This window comes from Gossypium hirsutum, chromosome A11, assembly GCF_007990345.1.
Source record: "Gossypium hirsutum isolate 1008001.06 chromosome A11, Gossypium_hirsutum_v2.1, whole genome shotgun sequence".
NCBI classification, from domain to species: domain Eukaryota; kingdom Viridiplantae; phylum Streptophyta; class Magnoliopsida; order Malvales; family Malvaceae; genus Gossypium; species Gossypium hirsutum.
The window spans coordinates 111,694,259-111,710,062 of NC_053434.1; the positions used below are offsets into that span (position 1 = coordinate 111,694,259).

Below are 15,804 nucleotides of genomic sequence, written 5' to 3' on the forward strand. Positions count from 1 at the left end.
TATGAAATAAATTAGAAATGTGGAGTATTTAATAAAGGTACGATTTGCTCATGCAAGTGGACTTAATATTCGATTTTATATTTATAAAATGATATGAATTGTATGGATTTTTTTTTTGATATGGCTAAAATGGTGTATTCATATGCGCAAACTTGTAATAGATAAATATGCATGTTTTTGGTCTTTTAAATGATATATATATATGATTTTAAGGTAGGTTTAAAATTTATGAATAAGACATACAAATTCGAGTAATGATAGTTAAGTGAGTAATACAAGTTTGAATTTAGCTTTTATAAATTTATTGGATTAGTCGATTAAAGGATAAGTTGATTTGTATTGAGTGTATATAGTTTATGATTGAATGATTTCATTGAAATGGTCATATGTGTATAATATAATGACATCAAAGGTATATACGGCCATAATATAATGTTACTAATGTTGTAAATGTGATTGGATATTAAGTTGTATACATATTGGTTTCATTATGTACATATACAGAAGTTATGAAATGCAATGTTTGATATTTAGATAGTGAAATTATGTACGGACATATTTTATATATATGAAAAGTGAAGATATATGCTTGAATATGATTTAATTATGAAAATGTCATTAATATGATGGATTTAGGGAAATCGAATATTGAAAGTATTATATAATTTAACATGACTCTGATGTATACAAGTTTGGTTCGAATCTGTTAATTATAGAATATGTTCGATTGAGCTTTGATGTATGTTTAAATTGAATTAGTTTGAATTTTGAAATGTGTTTATTTGTGATACATGCTTGGTAAGGTATGATTGATTTTAATTGTAATTATCATTTTATACATTTGAATTTAAAATAACTAAATTGAGGATATTCAAGTTTGATAATGTTATAAATGTATCGTTATTCTTTGGTGTATGAAAGGAGATAAATGATTGTGCTGAACTGTGTCTTGTTCGGTAATGCCTCGTAACCTTAATCTGGTGACGGATACAGGTTAGGGTGTTACACGCAAGGTACCATATGAAGATTGTGTATGTTAAATGCGTGCTTATACCATTCTGACAGAAACAAAACTATGCAAATTTGCATTTGTTTTTGTTATCTTTCTATTCCATTAAGCATCAATGGTTACTTTCCTTTGAAAAACTCACTTGCACTGATCGTGACCTATGTTTTTTTGCATTAGCAGCTTTGGCTTTACAATGCTTCATCCTATTAAGTCAGCTTTGTAGTCAAATCTTTATGGAAAAGCCTTGTATCCAGTATGTACTCAAAAACTTTTGCTACAGACTTACAAATGCATAGTGAAAATTGAAGGCAAATCACTAGGTATAATTATATAAACATTTGATCTTATTTGATAAGGGTCCTGGTTTCTTCCCTTATTATTTCTTAGAGATCCTAATGACCAAAAAGTGTTTTTCTACATAATAAAAACAACCCCAACATTCATCGTTCTAAGCATACGTTCCATCTCTAACTTGCATATCAAGCATTCACTATGACGCTGCCATCAGATGGAGGACTTGACCAGTTATGTAGGAAGAGCAAACATTACAGGTATGGAACACATAGCAGGATGCAACTTCAATAAGATGGTTAGCTTTCTTCATCGGTACATCGTTTCCAAACTGGACAATCTTCTTGTTGGAACATTGGCAACAACTAAGCATGAAAACAAATTTGAATCTGCTAAGAAGCTAAATCAAAACCGAAGCAAAAAATAGAGTTTGAACAACAAGATTGAAGGAAAATTAATTCATTTCATTGATAAATTCAAAATATATGTAAGTTACAAATCAAATTTGACAGTTACCTAATAGCATAACTGCTCCCGCTAATACAAACTTGAATTACACACAAAAGCAAGCTGACATATCAGCTACTACATCAATTTCAAGTCAAATTCTAATCCTATTAACTTTGAGTACGTATTACAAAGAAACTAGACTAAGTTATATAGGAACAAAATGGACAAAATGGATCAAACTAGTTGCTGCACTCGATTCTGCTTCATTGCTGGTTTGCTTGGTGAGCTGCTGGTCACATATTGCATTGCAGGCCAATGCTCAACACTCCTCCTTGGACTGTATGCAACATACACCAATTTTTTTTGTTAGAATTTTAAACCTTGTAGCACCGAGTGGCTTGGTCAAAATATTAGCCAATTGATTTTCTGAGCTACAATGAATAAGATTGACTTCCTTTGATTGCTCGGCCTCTCGAACAAAGTGAAACTTGATTTTAAAATGTTTAGTCTTACCATGAAAGACTGGATTTTTAGCTATAGCAACTGTTGATTGGTTGTAAACCATGATTGTTATTGCTTCAACCTGATTTTCATTCAAGTCACATAGCAACTTTCTAAGCCAAATGGCTTGATTCACAGCTGCTGTGGCAGTAATATATTCTACTTCAGCTGTAGACTGAGCAGCATTTTGTTCCGTCTTGGAGCTCCAGCAAAAAAATTCTAAGCCAAGGGTAAAGAAGTAACCTGAGGTGCTCTTCATGTCATCAACAGACCCAGCCCAATCGCTGTTAGAGTATCTAGCCAGCTTAAGCTTCTTTTCCTTCTTAAACATGACTCCATAGCTCAAGGTTCCCTTGATGTATTTGAGGATTCTTTTAGCTGCCTTAAAGTGAACCACATTACAGCAGTGCATAAATCTCGATAGAAGACTAACACCAAACATAATATCAAGCCTGGTTGCTGTTAAGTAGAGCAAGCAACCTACTAGGCTTCGATATTCTTTTTTATCAACCCTTTCTTCACTTTCAATACTAAACAGCTTCTCCCCTTGTGCCACTGGTGTGCTAACTGATTTATAGTTGGTTATACAAAATTTTTTGAAAATCTTTGAAGCAAAGACATGTTGACTGATAAAGATGCCTTGATCAAGTTGTTTTACCTCTATACCAAGGAAGTATGTTATGATTCCCAAGTCTGTCATTTCAAACACTTTTTGTATTTGAACTTTAAATTCATTAATCAGTTCATTCTTGCTTCCATTCACCAATAAATCATCAACATAGAGTGATACAATCAACAATGGCTCACTTTCTGACCTCTTCACATAAAGTGTGGCTTCACTAACACTTTTTTTAAACCCAAGCCTAGACAGGTAGGTGTCAATCCTGTCATACCAGGCTCTTGGTGCCTGTTTTAGGCCATACAATGTCTTCTTTAGCCTATACACTTTATCCTCTTCTCCTGGAACCTTAAATCTATCAGGTTGTTCAATGAAAATTTCCTCCTTTAGAAATCCATTGAGGAAAGCTGACTTGACATCTAGCTGATGAACTTTCTATTGTTTCTGAGCAGCTAAGGCAAACAGTAGCTTGATAGTGTCAAGCCTTGCTACTGGTGCAAAGGTTTTCACAAAATCGATCATATATTGCTAGCTGTAACCTTTCACTACACACCTATAACTTTCTTGTAATCTGGTCTGTTCACTAACTCCTAGGTGTCATTCTTATGGATCATGTCTAGTTAAACTTCCATAGCCTTCTTCCAATGTTTATCATTGGCAGCTTCCTCAAAATCTAAAGGTTCCATTATTGCAACATCACATCTTTGGTAAATTTCAACAATAGTTCTAGTACCTCTTACAGGAGCATCATTAACATCTTCATTGCTTGATCCTTCTTCAGCAAGTTCAACATTGCAGTCTAGCTGATCTTCTTCAATCAGACTTGCATCTTCACCATTCCAGCTCCAAACCTTTTCTTAATTAAATCTGATGTACCTGCTCACCACAATTTTCTTTGTTGAAGAAACAAACACCCTGCAACCTTTCTTAGTACTGTTGTAGCCAACAAAGATTCCTGGAACAGCCCTTTGATCAAGCTTGGTTCTCCTCTCAACTGGGATATGGGTATAACAGATACAACCAAATACTTTGAGGTGTGAAACTGTTGGCTTGAGTCCATGCCAGGCTTCAAATGGAGTCTTTTCCTTTACTGCATGTGTTGGTAGCTTGTTGAGTAAGTATATTGAGGTATTGACAGCCTCAGCCTAAATTTTGTTTGGTAACTTGCTTTGAAATAGCAGACATCTGACCATGTTCAACACTGTTCTGTTCTTTCTCTCACATACTCCATTTTGCTGGGGAGTATAAACATTTATGAGCTGACGATGAATCCCAGCTTGTTGACACAGCTTCTGAAATCTTTCATACATGTACTCAGTCCCATTGCCTGTTCTTAAAGTCTTAATCTTGCAACCTGACTGGTTCTCAGCTAGTGCTTTGAACTTAATAAAAGCTTCAAACACTTCAGATTTCTGCTTCAAGAAATTAATCCAACAAAACCTGGTCAAGTCATCTATAAATAGCACAAGGTACTTATTGTCATTCAGATAAGAAGTCTTCATTGGTCCATAGACATCAGAATGGACCAGCTCAAGCTTGTCTCGGGCTCTCCATGCTATGTTAGCTGGAAAAGGCAATCTAGCCTGCTTATCAAGCTGACAGACTTCATAAATAGTATCCCTGGCCTCAAATTTGGACATGTCTTCCACTAAATTCAACTTATGCAACAGATCAATTGATCTAAAGTTAACATGGCCTAACCTTTTGTGCCATAGGTCAGCATTATCAACAAGGCTAGTGTAAGCCTTCTTCTCAAGTTGATTCATGTTAAGCATGAAATACTTATCAGTCATAGCTACTGAGACTAGCTCCTGACTATATGTGTCCTTAACAATGCAAGTACCATTCTAAAAAATCAGTGAACACCCTTTCTCTACTAGTTGGCTAACACTAAGTAGGTTCTGATTTATATCAGGTACAAAAAGCACATCAGAAATCACTTTGTTAACTGAACAAGTGTTGATTACTACATTGCCCCTACCTTTGGCTTCAATCAGATTCCCATTGCCTATTCTGACTTTCAAGACAAAGCATCTGTCAAGGTCTTTAAACAGGCTTTCATTAGCTGCCATGTAGTGTGTGCAACCACTATCCACAAGCCAATTGCATCTGGCATTGTTTAAACTTGCAAAACAGGAAGCAGTAAAGACGTGCTCCTCCTGAGCTTGAAGGTCATCAGCAGCCTGAGCTTGAATTTGCTGCTGAACTGGTACCTTCCCTTTATTCTTGCACACTTTCTCTATATGGCCAAACTGCTTACAGCCTCTGCACTGAATATCTGGCATGTAACAACAGTATTTCTCCAGATGTGTGGTCTTCTTGTAGTGAATGCATGGTGAGAACTTCTTCTTGCCTGCATCATTTCTTGGTTTCTCCCTTTTATCGAGCCAAGGCTTCTTTCCTTTCTGGCTTGAACCTGAGGCTTCTTTGGCCTTTGCTTGGAAGGCTCCTTCAGGATACTCTTCTTGCCTATTGGCCCTCCTTTGTTCAAGTGCATACAATGAGTTTATCAGCTCAGATAATGAAATAGCTGACAAATCTCTCGAGTCCTCCAATGATGAAATTTTGGACTCAAACTTTTCAAGGAGAGTGGTGATCACCTTTTCAACAACTCTGCTCTCACTAAAGTCTTCTCCAAGAAGCCTTATACTGTTGACAGTGGTCATAATCCTGTCTGAGTACTGCTTTATAGTCTCAGACTCTTTCATCTTTAAATTCTCAAAATTTCTCTTGATATTGATCAACTGTTGCTACCCTGTTTTGTCTGAGCCCATAAACTCCTCCTTCAGCTTCTCCCAGGCTTGCTTAGGTGAGTCACAAGCCATGATTCGAGTGAAGATTACATCTGACACTCCATTCTGCAGACAAGCCAAAGTTTTGTGCTTTTTAGTGCTCTCTTCAGCATGTTGCCTCATTTGGGCAATCGTGGGATTGGCCCTCAATGGAGGTGGTTCGACATCATTCTCAACTACACTCCACAAGTCTTGTGCTTGAAGGTAGTTCTCACCAGCAAACACTGAAGGTGGAGGTGGTGTGAAACTCATCCTGCTAAAACAAATTCAACAGCTTCAATTTCTCTCTTCTTAAACTTTTGTTCTCGATGCAGCAATTAACAACAGAGTCCCTCAAAGACTTAGGCTCTGATTACCATTTGTTGGAGCATTGGCAGCAACTAAGCATGAAATCAGCTACTACATCAATTTCAAGTCAAATTCTAATCCTACTAACTTTGAGTATATATTACAAAGAAACTAGACTAAGTTACATAGGAACAAAATGGACAAAATGGATCAAACTAGTTGCTGCACTCGGTTCTACTTCATTGCTGGTCTGCTTGGTGAGCTGCTGGTCACATGTTGCATTGCAGGTCAATGCTCAACACTTCTCTTTATCAAAGGATACTGGTATCAACGGAGTCCATATCGGTCTTGGTGCAACACCATTAACTCGAATGCCTTTGTTGACAAGCTGAAGTGAAAGGCCTCTAGTGAAAGCTAAGGGTGTGCAAATTTCGGGTAAAACCGAAAAAATTCGATTAACATACCGAATTCAGTTAATCAGTCGGTTAACCGAATTAATTCGGTCGGGGGTACGTTAATTAATTTTTTAAGTTTTCGATTAATGGTTAATTCGACTCGAAATCGGTCGGTTAATCGAATTTTTTCGGTTTAACCCAAAAAAATAATAAATAAAATTATAATATATAAATAGCTCACTATTCACTCAAACCCAATCCAACATAAACCCAAATACCCAATCTAATATATATTAACCCAAGTACCCAACCCAACCCAATTACCCAACCCAATCATAAAAATTACAAATAATTTAATAAATAAAAATAAAAATCTAAAACTAAAAATAAAAATAAAAAATATAATTTATACAAATAATTCTGTTAATTCGATTAATTCGTGTAATTCGTGTAATTCGGTTAATTCGATTAATTCGGTTAATTCGGTTAATTTTATACTTATTTTAACCAAAAATTAAAAAATATATAATTTTCGGTTAATTCGGTTAACCGACCGAATTAACCGAAAAAATTTCGGTTCGGTTAATTTTTTTGAAAAAATTTCAGTTCGGTTAACGGTTAAAAATTTTGAAGAATCAGTTAATTCGGTTAATGTTATTTCGGGTCCGTTAACCGGTCGATTAACCGATTGAACACCCCTAATGAAAGCCACAATGGCACCCTTGGTTGCTGTGTGATCAAGTATGCATTCACCGATGTTGTGTTTATAATGGAACTCCCTCATTCATGTGCTTCAGAGCATGCCTATACAAATAATCACATCACATATAATCAATCACCATCATCACATTTTACTGATTTTGTAAAAGCTTGGTACAAGCAGCATCACCTGGTAATAAAGAAGTAAGACAAGATGTTGGTCCTAAACACCCTTAAAAGCCTTTCCTTATCAATCACCTCCACATTGCTCTCGTACTGTTCAGCTGCATTGTTAACCAGAATATCTATCCGACTGTACACTTCACGATGTCGTCGACAACCTGTTTGCTGTTCTTATCAAACCCCAAATCCGCAGGTATAGCCATGAGATCCTTGGCATCTGAGGTCTTATCCTTTTTCAGCATCTCTAGGGTGTCCTTTGCATCCTTATCCTTTTGAGCCTTTACATATGTGAAGGCCACGATTGCACCCTATAAATGGCAAACTGATCGGCCTATCTCAGAATCACCATTGGTAACCAAAGTCATCTTTCCCTGGAAAAAAAGAAAAACCCTTAAATTGAGAAATATATACTGTGCTGCTACTACAATTAAATTGGAAAAGAAAATAAACATGAGAAAGTACGTGTAAGGTGTCCAAAATGTTCTTATGAAAATTTAAAATAAGCTACGTGCAAATTACTATAAAAAATTTTGATAAAAGAATAACCCGCTTCAATATATTTAAACTCATATTTTTTTACAATGTCAACTGAGCTAAAATTTAATCAACAATTATAATAAGATTTTTTAATATTTGACATTGCCGTAAAAAAATAATATAAAATATAAAAATAATAATATTATTATTTATAATAATTAAATAAATTAATGGTATTAAATATATATACGAGAAAATTAATTTTATTTTTTTATATAAACATAAAAATATATAATTATTTAATAAATATAAAAATAATTACACCCAAAAAAGGGTATTTGTGGTTAAGTAATTTTCTTATAAAGGGTGTTTCGGCCTTTAAATTTTGAAAAAGTGTTGTTAGGCCCTTCATGAAAACTTTAATTAGGTTTTAAAATTTTGTAATCTTACATGATTAGGCCTTTCAAAACTTTTAAAACTTTTTATTAAACCCCTCAAAATTAAAAAAAAATTGTTAAGCCCTTTAAAAATTTGAAAATTTTTAATTAAACTCTTGAATTTTTTTAAAAATTTTATTTAAGCCTCCTAAAACTTAACACAAAGATCCCCTGGCAAATTTTGAATTTCATCTCTACAAAAGGTATAAAATTAAAAATTAATACAATGATTAAATTTCATTTGGACCTTAAAAATTTCTAGAATTTAATAATTCAAGTTCCAATTCTTTTTTTTTCTGACAGGAAAAAATAAAGTGCTTGAAGCTTGTTAGAAGGATTGTAATTAATGAGGGCTGCTGAACTGAGGGATAGGATTCATAACATGTTCTTCGCTAGGTTGAGAATCCTGTTTCTGAGGAGGCTGCTGCTGTCCACTTGAAGCCTTTTTTATCTTAAATAATCCAACAAAATTTTCTGACTCTTAGGAAAATAGTATTTCTTTGAACACTGATTTGTGTTTTGTTTGGATGCCAAGAGACTACAGTTTGGAATTAATGATCGACTTATAGAAGAAGAGAGCTTACGGTTAATGTAAAAAAATCAAAGAAGAGAGCTGTTTGGATATTAGTTCGTAGATTTATAAAGTTGTTTCATAAAGAAATAAATATAGAAGAGAAGGGAAAGCGAGCTTTTGATTGGTGTAGATGATATGAATAGAGAAAGTTATATAACAATAATTTTAGCGGCTAAATGACTTAAATGATTTTTTTTTAATTCTAAGATGATAAAATATATAAATATCCATATATTATACACTATTTTTTTAAATTTTGTTTTTTAAATCTCATTGATTGAATTTGTTGACACCATTTTTTTGGATGAAAACGGGGTCAACTTGGATTTTGAAAATAAAACGAAAAATGGGAGTCGCCACCAATCTTTTTTCATGAGGTGTGATCGGGTCACCTCGTAAAATGGTTGTTTTTAATAAACGATTTAGATTTTATTAAAACAACGATTTTTGTCTACGAAATTCAGAAAAATGGGTTCGGGAGTCGGTTACGCACGAGGAAGGATTAGCACCCTCGATACGCCCAAAATTGGTACCTAGTTGATTAATTTGTGTCTTTGTGTCGAAAATTAAAAACTCGAAAAGAATTTTAAAAATATGATCCCTCCTTATATCGTGTTATTTTAAAAATACTCAAATAAATCAAAATGGAAAATGCCTCCTTATCTCGAAGTAACAAGATATTACATCCAGTAAGTTAGGACACGACACCTCGTATTTTTTAGAGTAAGCTTGCCCTTCATTTTTTATTTAAACCTCATTTATTTTAATTTTAAAAGGATATTCGATTACTTAGAATCAACGAGAAAAATCGAAGCTCAGTAAGTTAGGGCACGATTTCTCGAATTTTCTAAATACGGAATATTGCCTTTACTTTCGAAAAATCCTCATATCGAGAAAACCACGTGTCATATCCAATGCGTTAGGCCACAACATATTGAAATCCCGATAATGAGTTTTTATTTATGTTTTTTATTAAAGAGCATTCTCAAGTATTTAGATTCAACAGAAAATTAGAACCCAGCACGTTAGGGCCCAATTCTCTCGAAGATCCCAAGTATCGAGTATTACCTTTATTTCCAAAATTTTCCTTTTTTACGAATTTGGGTAAAAATTGATGTGACGGAATAACAATTACGATAATGCGAGTAAAAATAATACGAGCAAAAATAACAAAAGTAAATATATAAAAAATCAATTATATACAATAACAAGTAAATAAACAAAATAAAAAAAAAACTGAAACATTTTTAAAAAAATAATAATGGACACCTAAATAAATAAATAAACATAAAGTAAAACAATAATAATAATAAAGAAATGAATAAAATTTTAAAAATTTTAAAAATGTATGTATGAATTTTAAAAAATTTAAAAATACGAAAAAAAAACTATGTAGGTATATATATATAATGAAAATATGTATGTCTATACGTATATATATGTGTATGTATAAGAATTATAAAATATGAAAACATAATTACATATATATAAATAACATGCGCATGTGTGTATATATATTACATAAAGACAAAAAAAGATATAAATATGTATATTATAAAAATAAAATGACGTAAGTATGTACATACATTTATAAATATATGAATTAAAATATGTAAATATATAAGTATATATATATGCATGTAGAAAATATGAAATATAAAAAATATATATTTAAATAAATAAAGAATATGTACATATATATAAAAATTATAAGATATAGTAAGAAATGTATATGAGTATGTATATCTATAAATTATAAAAAAATATGTACGTGTATGTGTATTTAAAACATGTATGTATATATAATGACTTAAATCAAGTAATACAAATAATAAGAAAAATATTAGGTAAATAAAATATACATATATATATACATATATATATAACTTAAAATAAATATTAAAGGAACTCCCCTTTTACTTTTTTAAAAAAAATAAATTAAATGAACTAAAGGATGAAAATAAAATCAAACCAAAATCTGGGGTTCCAAACTGTAAATAAATAAAAAGATCGCCAGGGACCAAAATAGGATGCGTTGGGAAGAAAGAAGGACTGACTGCGCAATATCCCCGTCTATTATGCGCTTCGTTTTGACATGGGCCAGAACGAAATAAGAAACAAATTATGCAGATAAATTAAAAAGGAAAGAAAGTAAGAAAAACGGACTGGATTAAAAGAACTAAAAATGAAGAGGGACTATCTACACAAATAACCCCAAAGAACCAAACATGCAGATTCCCCCCCAAAAACGACGTCGTTTTGCGTCTAGGGTGGGTTCCAACACACTGCCGCTTCAGCTCTCCATTTAAACCCTCCTTTTATTTTTTTGTTCATTTATTCCCCCCTATTAAGAAAAATCTACAGAAACCTCTCAAAGCCTCCCCATGCCTTCCGACAGTTGGGTTTCACACCGCCGTTTATCCGTCCATCGTACCCCACTATACCGGCGGCCAACGAAGCGACAAAGGGGCTTTTAGAGCCTAGCCTTCGGGCGATTTGAAAAGCCGGGTCTTTGAACACCCACGAGCGCCGAGACTGAGGCTCGTAGCTCCCCCCTTTCAGATCCGGGCCAGCGACGGAGAACCACACACCGACGGCGCAGTTGTGAGGTATCTCCGGTAAACCCCCTTTCTTTACTTTGTTTTCGTTAAAAAATATGTATATATAAAATAGAGTAAAACAAAATAAAATAACAGGTCTGGAGAAGAAAAAACTTAGTTTTCTTTTTATTTCTAAAGTTTGTTAAATTGCCCGAAGAAGCCATTACAATGCTTTTGTTCAGCCTATATAGCAAACTTTTACAACCCCTAAACTTCTATTTTTGTCGTTTTATGCTTTGGATCCTTGTACTGTTGCGTGTGGCTTCGTTTTGCAGGTGCCTGTGGCCGACAGTGGTGGCAGAAGCGTGCGAGTGGAGGCGTGGGCTGGAGGCGTGGCAGACGAGGGCGTGGCAGACGAGGGGGCCACGCATGGAAGCTTGCGACGGCTAGCTTGGGGAAGCAAACTAGGGTTTGCTGAAAATGGGGTTAATCTTGGGCTAGGGTTATGTTTGTTTTGGGTTTAGGGTTAATTTTGGGTAGTTTGGGCCATATGAAATTTGGGCTGCAATTTAGACTTTATTTCATGTATTTGGTTTATGTTTTATTTTTATTTTGTTTTTGTTTTGGCACTGGGCCCGGGCAAAATGGGCTCGTACAGCTGCCCCTCTTTGCTCATTTTCGTGTAACGAGAATAGAGCAAAGACATCAAAAGGGCCAATTTTGCCCGGTCTTGCCGAGTCTTGACTTTTGGTGCTCATCTTCTTCAAGTAGCCTTATTCCAACCTACTACGTTTTGTTGCTTCGATCCACTCTACTGCAACTTCAGATACGCCTTGTAGCTTCAATCTACTCTGCTACGACTCCATGGGGATGAGATTTGTGTTTTTAGTCTACTCCACTACTATTTAGGAAGATAAGACTGGGTGTGATCTGCTCCACTACTACTTAGGGAGATAAGATCTGTGGTTTCTTCTGCCCCGCTACTGCTTAAGGAGATAAGACTTGATGCGATCTGCTCCACTACTGCTTAGGGAGATAAGATCTGTGGTTTCGTCCTCTCCGTTACTGCTTAGGGAGATAAGACTTGATTCGATCTGCTCCACTATTGCTTAGGGAGATAAGATCTGTGGTTTTGTCTGCTCCACTACTGCTTAGGGAGATGAGACTTGATGCGATCTGCTCCACTATTACTTAGGGAGATAAGACTTGATGCAATCTGCTCCACTACTGCTTAGGGAGATAAGATCTGTGGTTTTGTCTGCTCCACTACTGCTTAGGGAGATGAGACTTGATGCGATCTGCTCCACTATTACTTAGGGAGATAAGACTTGATGCGATCTGCTCCACTACTGCTTAGGGAGATAAGATCTGTGGTTTCGTCCTCTCCGCTACTGCTTAGGGAGATAAGACTTGATGCGATCTACTTCACTATTGCTTAGGGAGATAAGATCTGTGGTTTTTTCTGCTCCACTACTGCTTAGGGAGATAAGATCTGTAATCTTCACTCTATTCCACTGTTGAATGCAGGGAGATAGAGTTATCGGCTTCAATGTACTCCACTGTAGTCAGGGAGGTAAAATCCGCCATCGTCGACCTGCTTCGCTGCCAAATACAGGAAGGCAAGATCTGCAATCCTCAATCTATTCCCCTGCCAAATACAGGGACAAGATCTGCTTTCTTCGATCTACTTCACCACCAGTATGGGAAGACAAGATCTGTATCTTGGATCCACTTCCTATCAATATAGGAAGATAGGACCTGCTATCTTCGATCTACTTCACGCCAATACATGAAGACAAGATCTGCTTTCTACGATCTACTTCGCCACCAATATGGGAAGACAAGATCTGCATCTTCGATCCACTTCCTACCAATATAGGAAGATAGGATCTGCTACCTTCGATCTACTTCACGCCAATACATGAAGACAAGATCTGCTTTCTGTGATCTACTTCGCCACCAATATGGGAAGACAAGATCTGCATCTTCGATCCACTTCCTACCAATATAGGAAGATAGGATCTGCTACCTTCGATCTACTTCACGCCAATATGGGAAGACAAGATCTACATCTTCGATCCACTTCCTACCAATATAGGAAGATAGGATCTGCTACCTTCGATCTACTTCATGCCAATACATGAAGACAAGATCTGCTTTCTGCGATCTACTTCGCCACCAATATGGGAAGACAAGATCTGCATCTTCGATCCACTTCCTACCAATATAGGAAGATAGGATCTGCTACCTTCGATCTAATTCACGCCAATACATGAAGAAAATATCTGCTTTCTGCGATCTACTTCGCCACCAATATGGGAAGACAAGATCTGCATCTTCGATCCACTTCCTACCAATATAGGAAGATAGGATCTGCTACCTTCGATCTACTTCACGCCAATACATGAAGACAAGATCTGCTTTCTGCGATCTACTTCGCCACCAATATGGGAAGACAAGATCTGCATCTTTGATCCACTTCCTACCAATATAGGAAGATAGGACCTATTTACGCCTAGTGTTTAGGATGACATGATCAGAATGAATCAAATGCTCCTAACTAGATGTGTATGTATTATATTTGTAGAATGTCATGAGAATGATCCATTTTTAATGCTTAGGTTGTCATTCCTCATTGTTCATCAAGGTTCTATCACTGATGCCTTCTTGTTCAGCCAGTACCTTTGACAGAAAACCTAAAGAAATAGATGCTATTTAGACTATCATTTCTCAAATGTTTCCAACCCTTAGGTTTGGTTAGTTCTAAACAATAGTCCTGTTTCAGGTCCTCGTATTATTTAGAAACTTTCAGAGTAATATGCAGAACTCCTTCTGCATGTGTATTGTCAGTCCATTAATCGTTATTTCAATGAAAAATGCTTGAAAAAGATTATCAAAATGGACAAAATGAAATTTTGTTGAGAGCAAAGCTCTAAACAAACAAATCAAGATAGCAAATTTTGCTGAGATACGAGAGGAATAAGATGAAAAAGATTATCACAACGGATAAGATGAAAATTTGCTGAGAGCAAAGCTCTAAATGAACAAATTAATCAAGATAGCAAATTTTGCTAGAATACAAAACGAGAATAAATTAATCAAGATGATGTATTTTGTCAAAAATACAAAAAATGAATAAAATGGAAATAGGTGCCCCAGATATCGTAGCATGAGCTTCTCTGCCCCAAACTTCTTAAGGACCCTTTTGAACTTGATATGTGTTTAGAAGTCCTAGAAGCCTTTGTTGATGCCCCAAGATGTAGCATCTTTCCTTCTTGTTAATTCGGAGAAGATAAAACTACTCTATGCCTCATCTTTGATCGAAAATTTGAATTGCCCATTCTTGGGTTTTCAATTCAAAACCCCTTTGGTCTCAAGGTGCCTTTTACGGGTTTTCGCCTTGGCCTCTCCTTTTTTTTTTTAGGCAAAGTACCTCTTCACTGAATCCGAATTCACAGGATTGGGCAAGCTTTTTCCATCCATCCCAGTTAAAATTAATGCCCCCCCCTGAAAAGGCCTTTTTTACTACATAAGGCCCCTCCCAGTTTGGCATCCACTTTCCTCTGAAGTCTTTTTGTATGGGAAGGATCTTCTTCAGTACCAAGTCCCATTCATGGAAGTTTCTAGGACGAACTTTCTTATTGTAAGCTCGCATCATTCGTTTCTGGTACATTTGACCATGACGGATAGCTCTTAACCTCCTTTCTCCAATCAAGTTCAGCTGATCATATCGGGATTGGACCCATTCTGCTTCGTCTAACTTTAGTTCTGAAAAAACTAGGAGGGAGGGAATTTCAACCTCAATTGGTAGCACTGCCTCCATTCCATAAACCAAAGAGAATGGTGTTGCCCCGGTAGAAGTCCTGACGGACGTTCGATAAGCATAGAGGGCGAATGGCAACTTCTCGTGCCAATCTCTATAGGTCTCAGTCATTTTCCCCACAATCTTTTTGATATTTTTATTGGCTGCCTCCACCGCACCATTCATCGTCGGACGATATGGCGATGAGTTGTGGTGCTTGATCTTGAATTGACTACAAACCTCTGCTATCGTGCTATTATTCAAATTTAATACGTTGTCAGATATAATCCTTTCAGGCATTCCATACCGACATATGATTTCCTTCTTTAAAAACTTGCTGACAGCTGTCTTTGTGACGTTGGTGTAAGAAGTAGCCTCTACCCACTTAGTAAAGTAGTCAATCACTACAAAAATGAAACGATGTCCGTTTGAAGCCTTTGGCGATATCGGCCCAATGACGTCCATGCCCCACATGGAGAAAGGCCATGGGGAAGTCATGACGTGAAGAGGTGATGGAGGCACATGAATTTTGTCTCCGTAAATCTGGCATTTATGGCACTTCTTAGCATATTTGATGCAGTCTCCTTCCATGGTAGACCAATAATATCCAAATCTCATGATCTGTCTGGCCATTGTGAAACCGTTAGCGTGTGTTCCACAAATACCATCATGGACTTCTTCCAAGATCTGCTTGGCCTCCACAGCGTCCACACATCTTAACAGCACCTGATCTTTTCCTCTTTTGTA

The 15,804-nt window shown here is 35.8% G+C and overlaps 1 pseudogene; it reads right to left on the reverse strand.

The window, feature by feature from the left end:
• Positions 1-1,454: 1,454 nt before the first annotated feature.
• On the reverse strand, positions 1,455-11,479 carry LOC107955682 (NADPH-dependent aldehyde reductase 1, chloroplastic-like; annotated as a pseudogene).
• Positions 11,480-15,804: the final 4,325 nt, after the last annotated feature.